Source organism: Bufo gargarizans, chromosome 2 (assembly GCF_014858855.1).
Source record: "Bufo gargarizans isolate SCDJY-AF-19 chromosome 2, ASM1485885v1, whole genome shotgun sequence".
Classification (NCBI taxonomy): Eukaryota; Metazoa; Chordata; class Amphibia; order Anura; family Bufonidae; genus Bufo; species Bufo gargarizans.
Genome location: NC_058081.1, coordinates 491,582,266 through 491,603,688, shown reverse-complemented (window position 1 = coordinate 491,603,688; position 21,423 = coordinate 491,582,266).

Here is a 21,423-nt window from a genome sequence, read left to right as displayed (position 1 = left end):
ACTCCCAAATGTAGCATCTACAAGTAGCCAGAATTTTATCATTTAATTATGTGGGTGTGGGTGTGGATTATATATAAAAAAAAATCTTCCATTTTAAGGCCTCTCTGCAGATTATTCTTTAGGCTAGGGTTATTCCACGAGATTCTGAGGCTCATAAGTTGTAGTAAAATCTCAGCATTGCTGCATCTTCAAATGTACCTATGGAACTCAAGGTCATAAGTGACCATGCAAAAAATAAAGTACTCTAGCATGCTTTTAATGCTGAAATGAGTGACCTGCTGACAATTACAAATATTAGAGATCTACCAACCTATATTGTTCAGATCAATATTACGTAATTATACATCAACACCAGCCAATTTAGATGACACTTAAATTTAGAGGTAATTTAGCTATGTTAGGCAATGTTATAAGTCTGTTTTCATGATCTGTTGGGTTGGTATTGGATTTGGCTTGAGAGGAATCTATATTTCAAAGCCTAAATAATTATCTGCCCTTCTATATTGGCTTACTGCAATGGAGGGAATTCCCAGGTCACAGTTCCCACAGTAGTATAGGCCAACAGCAAAAAAGTGGTAAATATTGTAGACATTTATCAGTCAAGACTGAAAACAGAAGTAAGGTCCAGAAAAAAACTTGGTCAATAACAGAATAATAGACCTTTGCTAACAAGGGACAGAAAAAGCAAGTCCCCCCTACTGATTGTGGGAAACAAGACCATTTGTAAGAGGCCAGGCTTGCTGGAAAGAATCTTGAAAAGCTTGTAAAGACCTCTCAAAACCGCAGTGCTTTCTCTGGTTCTCTGGCTAGGAGCCAACAACCCCACTGACCGAAACCTGTGCCCCATAAACCTGTCTGGGGACCAGTGAAGATGGCACTTCGAGGGGGCATTATATGTAAAGAAAGAACTACTGGGCGATGTTATATATACAGATGGCACTGTATATATGAAAAGGGCTGTACTGGGGGCATTTTATGTAAAGCAGGCACTACTGGGGGGAATTATATCTATTGGGGCCTAAATGGAAATTACTACTAGGTGAGACTGGGGCCTAAATGGGGTTGATTTCTAAGTAGGGGCATAAAAGGAGGCATTATTACTAGCCTTTTACCTTATATTTTCTGTAGTTTTACATAGGACTGAAAAAATACCCAGGAGCCATTCGCTCCTAAACTGAAAAATGTAGGAGCCAAATTAAATTTTTAGTTGCCAAATGTAAAATACATAACGTATTTTCCGCTTTATAAGACGCACCTGAATGTAAGATGCACCCCAGGTTTAGAGGAGGAAAATAAAAAAATATTTTCAACCTAAAGGCGGGCTAAAACATGGATGAAGGGCGTTATAGTCATATACTATAAACACTGTCAGGTGTACCGTAATTGACCTGTGTTATAACCCCCTCATCCATAGGAATGCACCCATGTACTGCAGTACATGGGTGTGTTCCTATAGATGAGGGGGCTTATGGTCACATTTAATATACACAGGTCAACTATGGTACAATCACTGGACAGTGTTAATATTAAATGTCACTATAACCCCCATCATTCATAGAAATTCACCCATGCACTGCTGCACATGGGTGTATTCCTATGAACGAGGGGGTTATAGTGACATTAAATGCAAACACTTAGGCCAATAATAGTACAGCTCCTGGACAGTGTTTATATTAAATGTGACTATAACTCCCCTCATCCTAAAGAGTGCACCCATGTACTGCAGTACATGGGTGCATTACTATTGATGAGGAGAGGTTATAGCCATATGTAATACATATTTGTCCAGGTCAGCCCTTGAGCTCCCCTTCTTTATATCCAGGCTGTCACTCAGCAAGTCTCAGGTAGAGACAGCCCAGTAGTCCCAGGGGAAAGCAGTGCTGACTTGGGGTGCCGGAGGTTAAGTAGTGATGAGCAGTTGGTAGTGGCGAGCGGTCGGGCAACTGACTAAACTGATTGGTGGAGGCGGCAGAGCAGCAGTTCCCGTCGTGCTCACCACCAATCAGCTCAACATACAGGGAAGCAGTCCCGGAAAGCGTCACAGTAGGGGAGGGTGGTGTGGTTTGGAGGACAGCACAGCGTCAGTGCTGGTAAGCAACAGCAGACTGAGTGCGCACACGTCCTATTAAACATGCGTGCTGGCGGCATTTAGCTTCAATGACCGCCACCCACCCCACACTTCCTACTAGAGGGCATTGCCTAACATTATTAACATTGGAGAAGTATCTCTAGATAACAGCCTGCAATCTGACGGCCATATATCTAGGCAAATTCGCTTTATAGGACGCATTGACTTCTTCCCCCCATATTCGGGGGAAAAGTACATCTTATAAAGCGAAAAATACGGTAAATTATAATAAAAAAGACTTGGAAGAGAAGATGAGACACAGCTCACAGTAGTGAGTCAGCTCTACATATAAAAGAATACAGCACCACATACCTCTTACTGTCACGGACGTTTCCGTGGCAGGTACCAGGAGATCGGAGAGACTGGCAACTCGTGGGTTAAATTGACAAGTTCACTGTGGATCTTATTGTGTCTGTGTTTTGGTGAATGCCACACCCCTTGCTTCAGGTGGTGCTCGTTGGTAATTTACTTTTCCCATAAGTATCTGCTTCTCACTCTTGGAAGTGCGGTTTTTGGATTTTCTTCCTGCCTTCTAACTAGCTGGTCAGTTGTACTCTGATGTTCTTCTGGAGTTGCCAGTTTTCTACTTTCAGATAAGTCTTGTCTTTTCTTATTGTTTTGTGTTTGTTATATTCTCTGTTGTTTGCACCTGGGCCTGAGACAGAGACTTCCATTCATCCATCTGGGGAGGAATGGGTTGCCTCTTGTCCTAACCTCATTCCAGGACCTTATAGGGATCTAAGGGCCTAGGTATCCAGCATATGAATATTCCTACCTTCGGGACAGATTAGGATTGTTTAGGAGGTGACCTGTTCCTTCCCTAGTTTCCAGGCCCAATTACTGTTCCCCTTCCCTCCTGTGTTTAGTGTGGAGTTTTTCCCCCACACTGATCGTGACATTATAAACCGCCGAATAACCTTCATTTTGTTGTCTGTATCAGTTCAGCCATGGATGTTATCGCTGCACTGACCGGACAGCTACAGGGGCTGTCTCTGGAGGTGGATGACCTCCGCACGACTGTCTCACAGATGCAGAGACCACTGTTGGCTGATTCTAGTAGTGTTTACCTGACCTGTCCTGAACCTAAAGTTGCTCTCCCGAATAGAGTCTTTGGGGGAGAGTGATAATTTTATTCGGTTCAGGGAAGCGTGCAAATGGTACTTTAAGTTGCATCCACACTCATCTGGGGACGAGAGCCAGAGAGTGGGTGTGATTATTTTGTTGCTTAAAGGGGACGCCCAATTTTGGGCTTTTTCTCTGCCGACCAGATCACAGTCTCTCCGATCATTAGATGCATTTTTCAGAGCTTTAGGTCTCATCTATGATGACCCGGACCGAACCTCCCTGGTTGAGACTAAAATATGTAGTGCACGTCAGGGAGAGCGTTCGGCTGAGATCTATTGTTCCGAATTTAGGAGGTGGGCTACGGATACTGAGTGGAACGATCCAGCTCTCCGTAGCCAGTTTTGTCAGGGATTATCTGAGAGGCTGAAGGATGATTTGGCCTTTCATGAGAATCCTGAGTCTTTGGAAGCCGCTATGTCTTTGGCTGTACTTATTGATAGACGCCTGAGAGAGAGATGTAAGGGCCCACTCTCTCAGGACATTCTATTACATTACATACCGTATTCCTTTGACTCTTTGGGTGAAGAGACTCCTGAGCTTATACCTGGGGATGAACCCATGCAATTAGGGGGAGCGACTCCGGGATCTGCTTGCAAAAGTAGGAGTCACAAGCAGGGAGTATGTTTTTTCTGCAGTCAAAGGGGACATTTTGTCAATATATGTCCAAGCATTCAGGGGCAAAAAGAGAAACAAAAAGGGGCGTCTAAATCCCATCTGACTATCGGAGGTGTGAGTGGGGAGTCAGAGAATGTTCATTTGTCCTTTGCTGGTAGTACCCGATTTCATATAATCTGGTTAGGATCAAGGAAGGGGATGAATGGAAGGCGGCTTTTATGTCATGACCATGGTCATGGTCGTGACTCCTGTATCCACATGCTGTTGCCTGCGGTCTGGTTCGGTTGTTCAATAGAGACAGGGGAAGAAAAAAGAGGGTTAGTCACTGGGCCTTCAGAACGATGGTCCAGGGATAACTTCGCAGGGCGCCAAAGGTGGGGCAGAATAAGTGTAATACGATTACGCCTGAATATTGGAAAATATATATATATATATAAGTCAATTGACAATAGTAGAACAGAGAGGGGCCGGCTGCCAATGGTCTCAACCCACCCTGATGCCCTCAAGGTGGGTGATTAGAAAGAAAACAGTGGGGTTGCGCGGAGACGCTAAAAAGGACCACAGAAAGGCGCCAGAATCCCTTGTCTAGGATTGTGATGGTATATAACCCAAAGGTGGAGGCTTATGTTTTTAGGTATACATAAGTAGGGTGGCAATATTCACACACTCACCAGATATTAGGGTTGGTTAATATATGGTAGGTAAATAATAATAAAAGCAAATAAAAAAAGCGATAGTAGGCAAAGATAAAATCAAGGTATAAAATCAAAATTTTAGTGACTCACTTCACCCAGTAGGGTAATGTGGGATAAAGCTCAAGACCCACATCACACCTCCTGCGCCTGGATCGCCAGTAGAGTCTCAGAAACGAACAGTGATCACTCTGTGCTCTTCTAAATGTTATGGACGGTAGTTGGGGTAGTATATTTTTGAGAATGGGGTTCTTTAGCAAGATGTTCCAATGCTTCATAACTACCTCTCTACCCCAACTACCGTCCATAACATTTAGAAGGGCACAAACCATCAAAAATATCGCCCCATCCTGCCCCAAACTCCAAGCCCCCACGAAAACCATCTTCCTGCTGCCAATAAGAAAAGGGTGCTTCAAATGTGGCATAAAAAAAATGCAAATGCTGTGCGATGATCACACATGACACTAAGGCTATTGAAACAGGAGGCCCCTTGGGCCCTTGGACAATAAAACAAGACCTAAACTGCGGGACAAGAAATGTCATTTATCTTCTTAGATGCCCCTGCGGTTTAAAATATGTCGGTAGGACTACCCAAACTCTTAGGGAAAGAATGTGCGAACATAGGTCCAACATCAAACGTAAAGTCCCGACACACAGCGTATCACGCCATTTCTCTACACAACATTAGGGTTCCATAACCGGTTTCACAGTTACTCCTTTAGAAACCATCACCTCATCATATCAACAGTTATGTCGGAAGGAAATGTACTGGATATTCACACTAAATACTCTATCCCCTTTCAGCCTGAATGAATGTTTAGAATATTCCAATTACTAAATGAGTATAATTGCCATAAATTGTATCTGCCCCCTTGGGACAATTTTACCACTACGTCTATACCCTGATACACATGCCCACTAAAAATTTTATCGATTCAGTTCATTTTTTATTAATTCATTTCATGTTAATCTTGAATTATACTTTTTATATTAATTTTATTTTTATATATTTATATATGTGTATATATATATATATATATATATATTTTTTTTTTTTTTCATATATACCTATCTTTTTTCATTTTTATTATTATTACCATTTCCATTATTGTTGATATCATTAATTAATTATTTCTATTTATCAATCAAGATATATTATATATTTTTATAACCATTATTGTTAATTGATCACCAATATTATTATTATTAATTTTAATATTATTCTCACTCATATACCATTAATAACACCCCCCCCCCCTTTTCATTAGTCACATCTGAAATATGGATGCTAAATACGGATGCAGAATAATGTATATAAACACAGATACGATCTTGCTATTCCTGATCACGTGACTAGGGAACCAATAATGTGAATCCACTCTTACCCCCCAATCTCTAAAGATATTTTTGCACAAAAGATGTATTTTTTTAAGTAAAATCTGCTTTTCTTTATAATATCTGCATCCCTAGGCTCTGTGTAAGCCTATTACCATGGGACCCCCCCGCTTTTTTTCGCATTGCTGACCCACTAAAACAGATACTCCCGGCTAGAGGCGAACTTCCGGTTCGGGTGCGCTCCAAGCTGGAACACATCGGTAGTCTGATATGCGTTCCACCGCGAGCGCACCAGAAGGAGGAACACTAACCCACAGAGATACTCGGGAGTGGTGAGGACATGTCACCAAACCCCCCACCGGCCCCGCATGTGTTCCAAACCAACCATTCTTTGTAATTTTCTCCACTATCTGCAAAACGGACAGCCCTGAGACTATTAGGACGTCACTTCCGGTGCGTTCCACAGTGGAACGCATGTGGACACGGGAAGTGACGGAATTTCAAGCCGTTTTTGGCGATCTTTTTTGCTTCTTCATTTGTTATTTAAACCCCATTGTACTGTGTTTTGACTATATATGCTCCTGATGAAGGGGACCCACTAAGAGGCCCCCAAAACGCGTCGAGCTGCTCACTCCCCCACCCTGGCTTTGGAATAAAGGATTATAAGAAAGAACAAGGACTCCTGAGTGATCACTGTTCGTTTCTGAGACTCTACTGGCGATCCAGGCGCAGGAGGTGTGATGTGGGTGTCTTGAGCTTTATCCCACATTACCCTCCTGGGTGAAGTGAGTCACTAAAATTTTGATTTTATACCTTGTTTTTATCTTTGCCTACTATCCCTTTTTTTATTTGCTTTTATTATTATTTACCTACCATATATTAACCAACCCTAATATCTGGTGAGTGTGTGAATATTGCCACCCTACTTATGTATACCTAAAAACATAAGCCTTCACCTTTGGGTTATATACCATCACAATCCTAGACACTAGGGATTCTGGCACCTCTCTGTGGTCCTTTTTAGCGTCTCTGCGCAACCCCACTGTTTTCTTGGTTGTTCAACCACAGGTGAGGGCCGCTAGTATGTTGCCTCACTTGTGGTTGCCGCTGGCAACATGTAGTTATTTCGCAGTTTAGCAGCCTGAGCTGGTGCTAGGCAGCTTGCTGCAATGTGCATGTGGTTGCACCTGGCAACCTATCTTTGTTAGGTGTGTCTTTTGTATGTCTGGTGTGCACAGGTTTTAATTATGTGAGCACTTTCTCCTTTAAGTGTCTGTCTTCCCTTCCCTGGTGTGAGAAGGGTTAATTCCCTTCTGTGTGTGTGAACACTGGGTGTGTCTGTGTGGGTGTGGCTACTTGGGCCTATATAGCCTACGCATAGAGAGCAGTAGTCAGAGGGGTACTTCAGCCATGGTCTGCTGGAGTCGTCCTCCTACTTCATACCAGCTGCCAGTGAGGGCCACCCTTGTGGTCATAAATGTTTTATGTGATGTTTAGTTGAGGTTGTTTTCCTTTTCGTATTTTATGCACCAATGGATCTGGGTTCCTGTGTGTTTGTGTGTGTGCTGTGTCCATTTATGTTTGGGTGTGGACACTAGTTTGTAATGCACGGGATTCAGTCAGTGTGTCTGTGGTAGGTAGGTGTGGAAGTTCTTTTCATCCTCCTGCCATATCCATAGGCTGTTCATGTTCCTATCCCCTTGCAGCTTGGCCACTTTAGACTCCTGTTTCTCCGCGTCCAGGAGGAACGGGCTGTCTACCCAGCTCCTAGCCCAGGGATCTGCGGAGGGTGAGTAGGGATCCGAGGTTCCTGAGCATGAGCCCTCCTACCTTCAAGGTCGGCTCATGTAGCTAGGAGTCAGGGTCAGATTAGGGAAGCTCTAGGAGGTGACCTGCTCCCTAATTCTGTGGTCCTGGCCAAGTAGCGACCTACCATCTTCTGGCATTGCATGGCTGAGGGTTTTCCCCATCCTCAGCCGTGACATTTTAATACTTCTGAGGGGCACTTTGAGAACCTGGTCATGCCTTTCGGGTTGACCAATGTCCCGGCGGTCTTCCAACATTTTGCGAATGACACCTTTCATCACCTGGTGGGGAGGTTTGTGATCATGTATTTGGATAACATTCTTATTTATTCTCCTGACATAGAAACACATCAGAATCATGTGAGACAGGTGTTACAAATTCTAAGGGATAATAAATTGTTTGCAAAATTAGAGAAATGTGTTTTTGCCGTACACGAGATGCAGTTCTTGGGCTACCTGCTGTCATCTTTGGGTTTTCAAATGGATCCTGAGAAAGTCTGTGCTGTATTGGACTGGAATCAACCCGAAAATCTGAAGGCTCTTATGCGGTTTTTAGGATTCACCAACTATTACCGAAATGTATTAAGAATTATTCGACAATAGTAAAACCCTTAACGGACATGACTAATAAGGGTACAGATGTCTCTGTATGGTCTGATTCGCAGTTGCAAGCCTTTTCTGCGATTAAGGAATGCTTCTCTTCTGCTCCCATATTGGTGCAGGCAGATTTGTCGCAACCGTTTATTGTGGAAGTGGATGCATCCGAGGTGGGGGTAGGAGCAGTTTTGTCACAGGGCCCATTTTCTTGAAAAAACTATCCCCTGCTGAGAAAAATGATGATATGGGTAACAGAGAGTTGCTGGCCATAAAATTGGCTTTTGAGGCATGGCGTCATTGGTTGAAAGGGGTGATTCATCTGATCACGGTATTCACTGATCACAAAAATCTGGCTTATCTGGAGTCGGCGGAACGACTGAACTCAAGACAAGCCAGATGGGCCCTGTTTTTCACCAGATTCAATTTCACTGTTACCTATTGTCCTGGGATTAAGAATGTCAAGGTGAATGCCTTGTCACATAGCTTCCCTGGAGGTGGTGATTTTGAAAACCCGAGTCCATTACTATCTAAATGGGTGGTGATATATGCCCTTTACCCTGACATTTAGGTGAAGGTGTTAGAGGCTCAGGGAGATGTACCGGACTTGTGTCCCTCTGGGAAACTATTTGTGCCACTGGAATTGCAATGAGCAGGATGCGGGGTATAGACACTGACGCTAAATTATGGAATGTCTGGGTCAGGTGCAAATAATTGTCTGTTTGTTCGTGACTAGGGATGAGCGAACTCGAACTGTATAGTTCGGGTTCGTACCGAATTTTGGGGTGTCCGTGACACGGACCCGAACCCGGACATTTTCGTAAAAGTCCGGGTTCGGGTTCGGTGTTCGTCGCTTTCTTGGCGCTTTTGTGACGCTTTCTTGGCGCTTTTTGAAAGGCTGCAAAGCAGCCAATCAACAAGCGTCATACTACTTGCCCCAAGAGGCCATCACAGCCATGCCTACTATTAGCATGGCTGTGATTGGCCAGAGCACCATGTGACCCAGCCTCTATTTAAGCTGGAGTCACATAGCGCCGCCCGTCACTCTGCTCTGATTAGCGTAGGGAGAGGTTGCGGCTGCGACAGTAGGGCGAGATTAGGCAGATTAACTCCTCCAAAGGACTTGATTATTGATCGATCTGCAGCTGTGGGTCATTGAGCTGCTGATACTCAATTGCTCACTGTTTTTAGGCTGCCCAGACCGTTTGTCAGTCACATTTTTCTGGGGTGATCGGCGGCCATTTTGTGTCTTGTGGTGCGCCAGCACAAGCTGCGACCAAGTGCATTTAACCCTCAATGGTGTGGTTGTTTTTTGGCTAAAGCCTACATCAGGGTGAAGCTGTCACACCAAGTGCATTTAACCAGCAATAGTCTGTTTATTTTTTGGCCATATACTACATCAGGGGCAAGCTGCGCCTGTCACCAAGTGCATTTAACCCTCAATGGTGTGGTTGTTTTTTGGTTAAAGCCTACATCAGGGTGAAGCTGTCACACCAAGTGCATTTAACCAGCAATAGTCTGTTTATTTTTTGGCCATATACTACATCAGGGGCAAGCTGCGCCAGTCACCAAGTGCATTTAACCCTCAGTAGTGTGGTTGGTCAAGCTATCACACCAAGTGCATTTAACCAGCAATAGTCTGTTCATTTTTTGGCCATATACTAAATCAGGGGCAAGCTGCGCCCGTCACCAAGTGCATTTAACCAGCAATAGTCTGTTCATTTTTTGGCCATATACTACATCAGGGGCAAGCTGCGCCCGTCACCAAGTGCATTTAACCCTCAGTAGTGTGGTTGGTCAAGCTATCACACCAAGTGCATTTAACCAGCAATAGTCTGTTCATTTTTTGGCCATATACTAAATCAGGGGCAAGCTGCGCCCGTCACCAAGTGCATTTAACCAGCAATAGTCTGTTCATTTTTTGGCCATATACTAAATCAGGGGCAAGCTGCGCCTGTCACCAAGTGCATTTAACCAGCAATAGTCTGTTCATTTTTTGGCCATATACTACATCAGGGGCAAGCTGCGCCCGTCACCAAGTGCATTTAACCCTCAGTAGTGTGGTTGGTCAAGCTGTAACACCAAGTGCATTTAACCAGCAATAGTCTGTTCATTTTTTGGCCATATACTAAATCAGGGGCAAACTGCGCCCGTCACCAAGTGCATTTAACCAGCAATAGTCTGTTCATTTTTTGGCCATATACTACATCAGGGGCAAGCTGCGCCCGTCACCAAGTGCATTTAACCCTCAGTAGTGTGGTTGGTCAAGCTGTGACACCAAGTGCATTTAACCAGCAATAGTCTGTTCATTTTTTGGCCATATACTACATCAGGGGCAAGCTGCGCCCGTCACCAAGTGCATTTAACCAGCAATAGTGTGGTTATTTTTTGGCCATATCCCAGTCTAATTCTGTCACTAAATCCATACCGGTCACCCAGCGCCTAAATACTAGGCCTCAAATTTATATCCCGCTAAATCTGTCGTTACCGCTGTACTGTTGTGGCTGGGCAAGTTATTTAGTGTCCGTCAAAGCACATTTTTTGTTCTGGGTTGAAATACAATTCCCAATTTAGCAATTTCATAATTTAGTGGTTTCTGCTATATCAGAGCTATTTGAAATCTATCCCTAAAAGGGTATATAATATTCAAGGTGCACATAGGGTCATTCAGAATAACTTCACACACACGCTACTGTGCATTTCCAAGTCTAATTCTGTCACTAAATCCATACCGGTCACCCAGCGCCTAAATACTAGGCCTCAAATTTATATCCCGCTAAATCTCTCGTTACCGCTGTCCTGTTGTGGCTGGGAAAGTTATTTAGTGTCCGTCAAAGCACATTTTTTGTTCTGGGTTGAAATACAATTCCCAATTTAGCAATTTCATAATTTAGTGGTTTCTGCTATATCAGAGCTATTTGAAATCTATCCCTAAAAGGGTATATAATATTCAAGGTGCACATAGGGTCATTCAGAATAACTTCACACACACACGCTACTGTGCATATCCCAGTCTAATTCTGTCACTAAATCCATACCGGTCACCCAGCGCCTAAATACTAGGCCTCAAATTTATATCCCGCTGAATTTGAATACAATACATTGGGCCAAATAATATTTTTGTTGTTGTGGTGAACCATAACAATGAGGAAAACATCTAGTAAGGGACGCGGACGTGGACATGGTCGTGGTGGTGTTAGTGGACCCTCTGGTGCTGGGAGAGGACGTGGCCGTTCTGCCACATCCACACGTCCTAGTGTACCAACTACCTCAGGTCCCAGTAGCCGCCAGAATTTACAGCGATATATGGTGGGGCCCAATGCCGTTCGAAGGATGGTAAGGCCTGAGCAGGTACAGGCATTAGTCAATTGGGTGGCCGACAGTGGATCCAGCACGTTCACATTATCTCCCACCCAGTCTTCTGCAGAAAGCGCACAGATGGCGCCTGAAAACCAACCCCATCAGTCTGTCACATCACCCCCATGCATACCAGGGAAACTGTCTCAGCCTCAAGTTATGCAGCAGTCTCTTATGCTGTTTGAAGACTCCGCTGGCAGGGTTTCCCAAGGGCATCCACCTAGCCCTTCCCCAGCGGTGAAAGACATAGAATGCACTGACGCACAACCACTTATGTTTCCTGATGATGAGGACATGGGAATACCACCTCAGCATGTCTCTGATGATGACGAAACACAGGTGCCAACTGCTGCGTCTTTCTGCAGTGTGCAGACTGAACAGGAGGTCAGGGATCAAGACTGGGTGGAAGACGATGCAGGGGACGATGAGGTCCTAGACCCCACATGGAATGAAGGTCGTGCCACTGACTTTCACAGTTCGGAGGAAGAGGCAGTGGTGAGACCGAGCCAACAGCGTAGCAAAAGAGGGAGCAGTGGGCAAAAGCAGAACACCCGCCGCCAAGAGACTCCGCCTGCTACTGACCGCCGCCATCTGGGACCGAGCACCCCAAAGGCAGCTTCAAGGAGTTCCCTGGCATGGCACTTCTTCAAACAATGTGCTGACGACAAGACCCGAGTGGTTTGCACGCTGTGCCATCAGAGCCTGAAGCGAGGCATTAACGTTCTGAACCTGAGCACAACCTGCATGACCAGGCACCTGCATGCAAAGCATGAACTGCAGTGGAGTAAACACCTTAAAACCAAGGAAGTCACTCAGGCTCCCCCTGCTACCTCTTCTGCTGCTGCCGCCTCGGCCTCTTCTGCTGCTGCCGCCTCGGCCTCTTCCTCCGCCTCTGGAGGAACGTTGGGACCTGCCGCCCAGCAAACAGGGGATGTACCACCAACACCACCACCACCACCTCCGTCACCAAGCGTCTCAACCATGTCACACGGCAGCGTTCAGCTCTCCATCTCACAAACATTTGAGAGAAAGCGTAAATTCCCACCTAGCCACCCTCGATCCCTGGCCCTGAATGCCAGCATTTCTAAACTACTGGCCTATGAAATGCTGTCATTTAGGCTGGTGGACACAGACCGCTTCAAACAGCTCATGTCGCTTGCTGTCCCACAGTATGTTGTTCCCAGCCGCCACTACTTCTCCAAGAGAGCCGTGCCTTCCCTGCACAACCAAGTATCCGATAAAATCAAGTGTGCACTGCGCAACGCCATCTGTGGCAAGGTCCACCTAACCACAGATACGTGGACCAGTAAGCACGGCCAGGGACGCTATATCTCCCTAACTGCACACTGGGTAAATGTAGTGGCAGCTGGGCCCCAGGCGGAGAGCTGTTTGGCGCACGTCCTTCCGCCGCCAAGGATCGCAGGGCAACATTCTTTGCCTCCTGTTGCCACCTCCTCCTTCTCGGCTTCCTCCTCCTCTTCTTCCACCTGCTCATCCAGTCAGCCACACACCTTCACCACCAACTTCAGCACAGCCCGGGGTAAACGTCAGCAGGCCATTCTGAAACTCATATGTTTGGGGGACAGGCCCCACACCGCACAGGAGTTGTGGCGGGGTATAGAACAACAGACCGACGAGTGGTTGCTGCCGGTGAGCCTCAAGCCCGGCCTGGTGGTGTGTGATAATGGGCGAAATCTCGTTGCAGCTCTGGGACTAGCCAATTTGACGCACATCCCTTGCTTGGCGCATGTGCTGAATTTGGTGGTGCAGAAGTTCATTCACAACTACCCCGACATGTCAGAGCTGCTGCATAAAGTGCGGGCCGTCTGTTCGCGCTTCCGGCGTTCACATCCTGCTGCTGCTCGCCTGTCTGCGCTACAGCGTAACTTCGGCCTTCCCGCTCACCGCCTCATATGCGACGTGCCCACCAGGTGGAACTCCACCTTGCACATGCTGGACAGACTGTGCGAGCAGCAGCAGGCCATAGTGGAGTTTCAGCTGCAGCACGCACGGGTCAGTCGCACTACAGAACAGCACCACTTCACCACCAATGACTGGGCCTCCATGCGAGACCTGTGTGCCCTGTTGCGCTGTTTCGAGTACTCCACCATCATGGCCAGTGGCGATGACGCCGTTATCAGCGTTACAATACCACTTCTATGTCTCCTTGAGAAAACACTTAGGGCGATGATGGAAGAGGAGGTGGCCCAGGAGGAGGAGGAGGAGGAAGAGGGGTCATTTTTAGCACTTTCAGGCCAGTCTCTTCGAAGTGACTCAGAGGGAGGTTTTCGGCAACAGCAGAGGCCAGGTACAAATGTGGCCAGCCAGGGCCCACTACTGGAGGACGAGGAGGACGAGGATGAGGAGGAGGTGGAGGAGGATGAGGATGAAGCATGGTCACAGCGGGGTGGCACCCAACGCAGCTCGGGTCCATCACTGGTGCGTGGCTGGGGGGAAAGGCAGGACGATGACGATACGCCTCCCACAGAGGACAGCTTGTCCTTACCCCTGGGCAGCCTGGCACACATGAGCGACTACATGCTGCAGTGCCTGCGCAACGACAGCAGAGTTGCCCACATTTTAACCTGTGCGGACTACTGGGTTGCCACCCTGCTGGATCCACGCTACAAAGACAATGTGCCCACCTTACTTCCTGCACTGGAGCGTGATAGGAAGATGCGCGAGTACAAGCGCACGTGGGTAGACGCGCTACTGAGAGCATTCCCAAATGTCACAGGGGAACAAGTGGAAGCCCAAGGCCAAGGCAGAGGAGGAGCAAGAGGTCGCCAAGGCAGCTGTGTCACGGCCAGCTCCTCTGAGGGCAGGGTTAGCATGGCAGAGATGTGGAAAACTTTTGTCAACACGCCACAGCTAACTGCACCACCACCTGATACGCAACGTGTTAGCAGGAGGCAACATTTCACTAACATGGTGGAACAGTACGTGTGCACACCCCTCCACGTACTGACTGATGGTTCGGCCCCATTCAACTTCTGGGTCTCTAAATTGTCCACGTGGCCAGAGCTAGCCTTTTATGCCTTGGAGGTGCTGGCCTGCCCGGCAGCCAGCGTTTTGTCTGAACGTGTATTCAGCACGGCAGGGGGCGTCATTACAGACAAACGCAGCCGCCTGTCTACAGCCAATGTGGACAAGCTGACGTTCATAAAAATGAACCAGGCATGGATCCCACAGGACCTGTCCGTCCCTTGTCCAGATTAGACATTAACTACCTCCCCTTAACCATATATTATTGGACTCCAGGGCACTTCCTCATTCAATCCTATTTTTATTTTCATTTTACCATTATATTGCGAGGCTACCCAAAGTTGAATGAACCTCTCCTGTGTCTGGGTGCCGGGGCCTAAATATATGCCAATGGACTGTTCCAATGTTGGGTGACGTGAAGCCTGATTCTCTGCTATGACATGCAGAATGATTCTCTGCTGACATGAAGCCAGATCCTCTGTTTTACGGGACCTCTCTCCTCTGCCTGGGTGCTGGGCCTAAATTTATGAAAATGGACTCTTACAGTGGTGGCTGACGTGAAGCCTCATTCTCTGCTATGACATGCAGACTAATTCTCTGCTGACATGAAGCCAGATTGTCTGTTACGGGACCTCTCTCCTCTGCCTGTGTGCTGGGCCTAAATATATGCCAATGGACTGTTGCAGTGGTGGCTGACGTGAAGCCTCATTCTCTGCTATGACATGCAGACTGATTCTCTGCTGACATGAAGCCAGATTGTCTGTTACGGGACCTCTCTCCTCTGCCTGGGTGCTGGGCCTAAATATATGCCAATGGACTGTTGCAGTGGTGGGTGACGTGAAGCCTCATTCTCTGCTATGACATGCAGACTAATTCTCTGCTGACATGAAGCCAGATTGTCTGTTACGGGACCTCTCTCCTCTGCCTGGGTGCTTGGCCTAAACTTATGACAATGGACTGTTGCAGTGGTGGGTGACGTGAAGCCTGATTCTCTGCTTTGACATGCAGACTGATTCTCTGCTGACATGAAGCCAGATTGTCTGTTACGGGACCTCTCTCCTCTGCCTGGGTGCTGGGCCTAAATATATGCCAATGGACTGTTGCAGTGGTGGCTGACGTGAAGCCTCATTCTCTGCTATGACATGCAGACTAATTCTCTGCTGACATGAAGCCAGATCCTCTGTTACGGGACCTCTCTCCTCTGCCTGGGTGCTGGGCCTAAATTTATGAAAATGGACTCTTACAGTGGTGGGTGACGTGAAGCCTGATTCTCTGCTATGACATGAAGACTGATTCTCTGCTGACATGAAGCCAGATTGTCTGTTACGGGACCTCTCTCCTCTGCCTGTGTGCTGGGCCTAAATATATGCCAATGGACTGTTGCAGTGGTGGCTGACGTGAAGCCTCATTCTCTGCTATGACATGCAGACTGATTCTCTGCTGACATGAAGCCAGATTGTCTGTTACGGGACCTCTCTCCTCTGCCTGGGTGCTGGGCCTAAATATATGCCAATGGACTGTTGCAGTGGTGGCTGACGTGAAGCCTCATTCTCTGCTATGACATGCAGACTAATTCTCTGCTGACATGAAGCCAGATTCTCTGTTACGGGACCTCTCTCCTCTGCCTGGGTTCCGGGGCCTAAATATCTGAGAATGGACTGTTCCAGTGGTGGGTGACGGGAAGCCAGATTCTCTGCTATGGGACCTCTCTCCAATTGATTTTGGTTAATTTTTATTTATTTAATTTTTATTTTAATTCATTTCCCTATCCACATTTGTTTGCAGGGGATTTACCTACATGTTGCTGCCTTTTGCAGCCCTCTAGCCCTTTCCTGGGCTGTTTTACAGCCTTTTTAGTGCCGAAAAGTTTGGGTCCCCATTGACTTCAATGGGGTTCGGGTTCGGGACGAAGTTCGGATCGGGTTCGGATCCCGAACCCGAACATTTTCGGGAAGTTCGGCCGAACTTCTCGAACCCGAACATCCAGGTGTTCGCTCAACTCTATTCGTGACGCCAATTGCAGCATGCACAGGGTATTGTCACAGGGCCCTTTAAAGGTGTTATAACTCACGTCTCAGGTTAGGAATGCCAGAGTGGTGTAATGTCTCTGTATGGCAGTGGTAATTGTGTCAAATGTGTCACTTACCTGGGTACGGCTGGACTCCTGGTTCCTGGCTCATTTGCAATAAAATGAGTGTAGTGATATGTGGAATAATAGAGGGATTTTGCAGCAGAAATTGAGATCCAGACCTTTGGTAAAGTTCAAACTTGTCTTTACTGAAGATAACTTTCATCCAAGCAAGGTACAGCTTTAGTCTGAGGAGGAATATGACTTCTCCTGGGTCTCTGGACTTTACTCACAGTTATCTTCTCAGGGTATGCTTTCTTCCTGGAACTGGAGGTTGTCTGCTTGCTTCATCCAGCTAAGGCTGCAGGGCTCAGGCTGGGGATTGTGATCAATGTCTCAGCATGAGACTAAATCCTGGCTTGGCTCCCTATATCTGGGAGCTCCTAACATGCACAGCCTTCCCCAACAGGGTTGGCTGGCACACTCACACTAACTTCCTTCTCCACCCAAGCTGCAGGATGTGGGCTCAGCCCACTCTGCTCACAGAGGGGGAGCTAAGCTGGAATGAACTATTCCAGCTTAGAAATACTAAACTGAACCTAAGTCCTTACCGAGCCATGGCTGCCACCTGCTGGTGGACATGGAAATTGCAACAATATACATTTAACATGGTTTATAATGCATAGTTGTGAAGACATAATGTAAAATCACATCAGATGACAAGGTTAAGGCTCTTAGGAGATTGTAGTGGGACAGAAGAGTTTTGTAACACAACTCTGGGGTGTTATAGAATTGCTAGTGGGAAAAAAGATGGCGGATCACCTGTAGACCCTCTATGGATATGGTTCGCTCTTCAAGGATCACCCAAATCCAGGAGAAAAAACAAAAAGGCAAATGAAAAATGAAGGGGCACTCAGTTATCAGGAAGCCCTGGACAACCAAATAAGTCTAAAATAGGATTTAATAAAAAAATAGACATCACATAGAGGTACAATGACATATGTTAAAAAACATAAAATGACATAAAAATGTGCTGTGTAGCACAAGGATGCGTCACTAGGCAAGTGGCACTTGTAGCCGTGTAAAAGCGCTCAATGGTAAGTGGCTAGATGATTGTCCCAGTAGAGCAAGAAATAAAACGTGCCTTCTGGTTAGGGGACGCTGAGAACAAATGTCCCTTGTAGAGATAAATCGGTGGTAGATAGTGGAATGGTGTCCCCTCACTAGTAGGAGCGTATCGCTTATCCCCTGTTGTAACAGATATGTCCGTATCCTCCGATTCTCTAACAGATGTATTGACCAAACATTCATTTGCCTTTTTGTTATAGAATTGCATCACAAGGTGTTGTAGGAACATCATTGTACGGTTCTTTCAGGACATACTGGGAGTAGGTCCACTGCCAACCTCATATCTCATAGATTCTGGTGGCGGGGGTGGTGTAAGTGTGTGAAGGACTATGTGTCAGCCTGTACTACCTGTGCACGTGCCAAGGTGACATATAATCGACCTTCTGGATCTTTACTTCAGTTACCCATTCCGTCCAGACCATGGACTCATGTATCCATGGACTTTATCACTGATCTACTTAATTCTTCAGGAAAGACAGTTATTCTGGTGGTAGTTGATCGCTTTAGTAAAAAGGCCCACCTAATGCTAAAACCCTATCAAAGGTATTTGTTGACAACATTGTGAAATTTGATGGCATTCCCTCTGACGTGGTCTCAGATCATGGGACTCCGTTTGTTTCTAGATTCTGGAAGGCGTTCTGTACTTGTCTGGGAATTCAACAGTACTTTTCTTAGGCTTTTCATCCTCAGTCAAATGGACAGACGAAGTGCACTAATCAAAGTCTGGACACTTTCTTGAGATGTTTTGTATCTGAGAACCAGGAGGCGTGGTCTTCCTTTTTGTCTTTGGCAGAGTTTTCCATAAACAATCGTAGTCAGGAGTCCACTGGTGAGTCGTTGTTTTTTGGGGCCTATGGATTTCACCCGCATTTTGGCACATTTTCTGGTTCTAATACTTCTGGTATCCCTGAGGAAGAATGTTTTTCATCATCATTGTCATCGATATGGCAAAAAATTCAAAATAACTTGAAAAATATGGGTGACAAATCTAAATGTGTGGCTGACAGGAAACCTATGAATGTCTACAAGAAACATTAAGTTGAAGGTACCTTCCTGGAAGTTGGGTCCAAGGTTTATCATCTATAAAAGATCATCGCCATTATTACTCCTGTAGCTTTTCGTCTTGAGCTTCCTCAGGCCTTGAAAATTCATAATGTGTTCCGCAGGTCTTTGTTGAAAAAATATGTGGAACCTTTACTGCCATCTCCCTTGCCACCCTCTCCGGTCATGGTGGACGGCAATTTGGAAGTTGACTCTCGAGTTCTCCGTGGATCCCTTCAAAATCTTGTCCACTGGAAAGGTTATGGACCTGAGGAGAGGATGTGGGTTCTGGCATCCGACGTTAATGCCAATCGTTTAGTGAATGCCTTTCATTGATCTCACCTGCATAAGGTCGGTCCTGGGTGCCTGGAGGTCACCCGTAGAAGAGGAGGTACTGTCATGGACGTTACCGTGGCAGGTACCAGGAGATCGGAGAGTCTGGCAACTCATGGGTTAGATTGACAAGTTCACTGTGGATATTATTGTGTCTGTGTTTTGGTGAATGCCACACCCCTTGCTTCAGGTGTTGCTTGTTGGTAATTTACTTTTCCCATAAGTAGCTGCTTCTCACTCTTGGAGGTACAGTTTATACAGTAGATTTTCTTCCTGCCGTCTAACTAGCTGGTTGGTTGTACTCTGTGGTGCTTCTGGAGTTGCCAGTTTTCTACTTTCAGATAAATCTTGTCTTTTATTATTGTTTTGTGTTTGTTATATTCCCTGTTGTTTGTATCTGGGCCTGAGACAGAGACTTCCATTCGTCCATCTGGGGTTGTCTCTGGTCCTAACCTCATTCCAGGGCCTTATAGGGATCTATGGGCCTAGATATCCAGCATATGAATATTCCTACCTTCAAGGTCTATTCATATTGATAGGTAGTTAGGGCCCGGGTAATTAGGGTTGTTTAGGAGGTGACCTGTTCCTTCCCTAGTCTCCAGGCCCAGTTACTGTTCCCCTTCCCTCCTGTGTTTAGTGTGGAGTTTTTCCCCCACACTAATCTTGACACTTACTTCCAGTGACATCTCCTGTCATGTAGATCTTCTCTTTCCTCTTCTCCTCCGTTTGCCCCAGAACGCCATGACTAATTCTTTCAGCCGCATCTCGTCTCTATAGAGTTTGTTACACAGACATGTTAGATTTCTCATAATTGGGGTCATTTATCAAACTGATGAAAAGTACAACTGGCTTAGTTGCCCATAGCAACTAATCAGATTCCACCTTTCATTTTCAAAAGGGGCTGTCTAAAATTAATAGTGGAATCTGGTTGCTATGGGCAATTAAGCCAGTTCTACGCTACACCAGTTTGATAAATGACCCCCAAATGTCCCTGTAGTGTCTACAGCAATTATAATGTCCCCTAGAGTGCCCCTAGTAATAACATCCTATATTGTGCTCCAGGTAATAATGCCTGTATAGTGTCCCTGAAAAATAATGTCCCTAATATGTCCTTGTAATAGAAATGCCCCTATAGTTCCTACCCAATAGCAACATCCCCCACACTACCCCTATATAGTAGTTTGGCCCCACACTGCCCGCATGGTATTAATTTATTCACACTGCCCTCACAGTATTAATTCCCACTACGGTAGTCATTTTCCCCCACACTACTCCGACAGTATTAATTGTTCCCCACACTAGTAATTTGCCCCCACGTAGTAGTTTTATCCCCATGTAGTACAAACCGGATTCCCAAATAGTTGGGACACTAAACAAATTGTGAATAAAAACTGAATGCAATGATGTGGAGATGGCAAATGTCAATATTTTATTTGTAATAGAACGTAGATGACAGATCAAACGTTTAATCCGAGTAAATGTATCATTTTAAAGGAAAAATACGTTGATTCAAATTTTCACGGTGTCAACAAATCCCCAAAAAGTTGGGACAAGTAGCAATAAGAGGCTGGAAAAAGTAAATTTGAGCATAACGAAGAGCTGGAAGACCAATTAACACTAATTAGGTCAATTGGCAACATGATTGGGTATAAAAAGAGCTTCTCAGAGTGGCAGTGTCTCTCAAAAGCCAAGATGGGTAGAGGATCACCAATTCCCACAATGTTGCGCAGAAAGATAGTGGAGCAATATCAGAAAGGTGTTACCCAGCGAAAAATTGCAAAGACTTTGCATCTATCATCATCAACTGTGCATAACATCATCCGAAGATTCAGAGAATCTGGAACAATCTCTGTGCGTAAGGGTCAAGGCCGTAAAACCATACTGGATGCCCGTGATCTCCGGGCCCTTAAACGACACTGCACCACAAGCAGGAATGCTACTGTCCCCCAAAGTTGGCACACAAAAAATAAAAAATAAAAAAAGCTAATACTTACCTGTGTCCCAGTAGGCGCTCACTCGTAGATGGTAGGCAGGTGTGCTGCGCACACACGTCAGTGTGCTGCGTCCGAGCACTCGCACGCAATTATGTCATTACACCCGGCTGCGCCGAGATTGTACTACCACATAGCGGTGATTGAGGGGCAGGGAACTATGCGCTCCCGTGCCCCTTCGTAGTTTGAGGGCGTTTGGGTCGGCATTGGGCTCCAGCGATGCCGG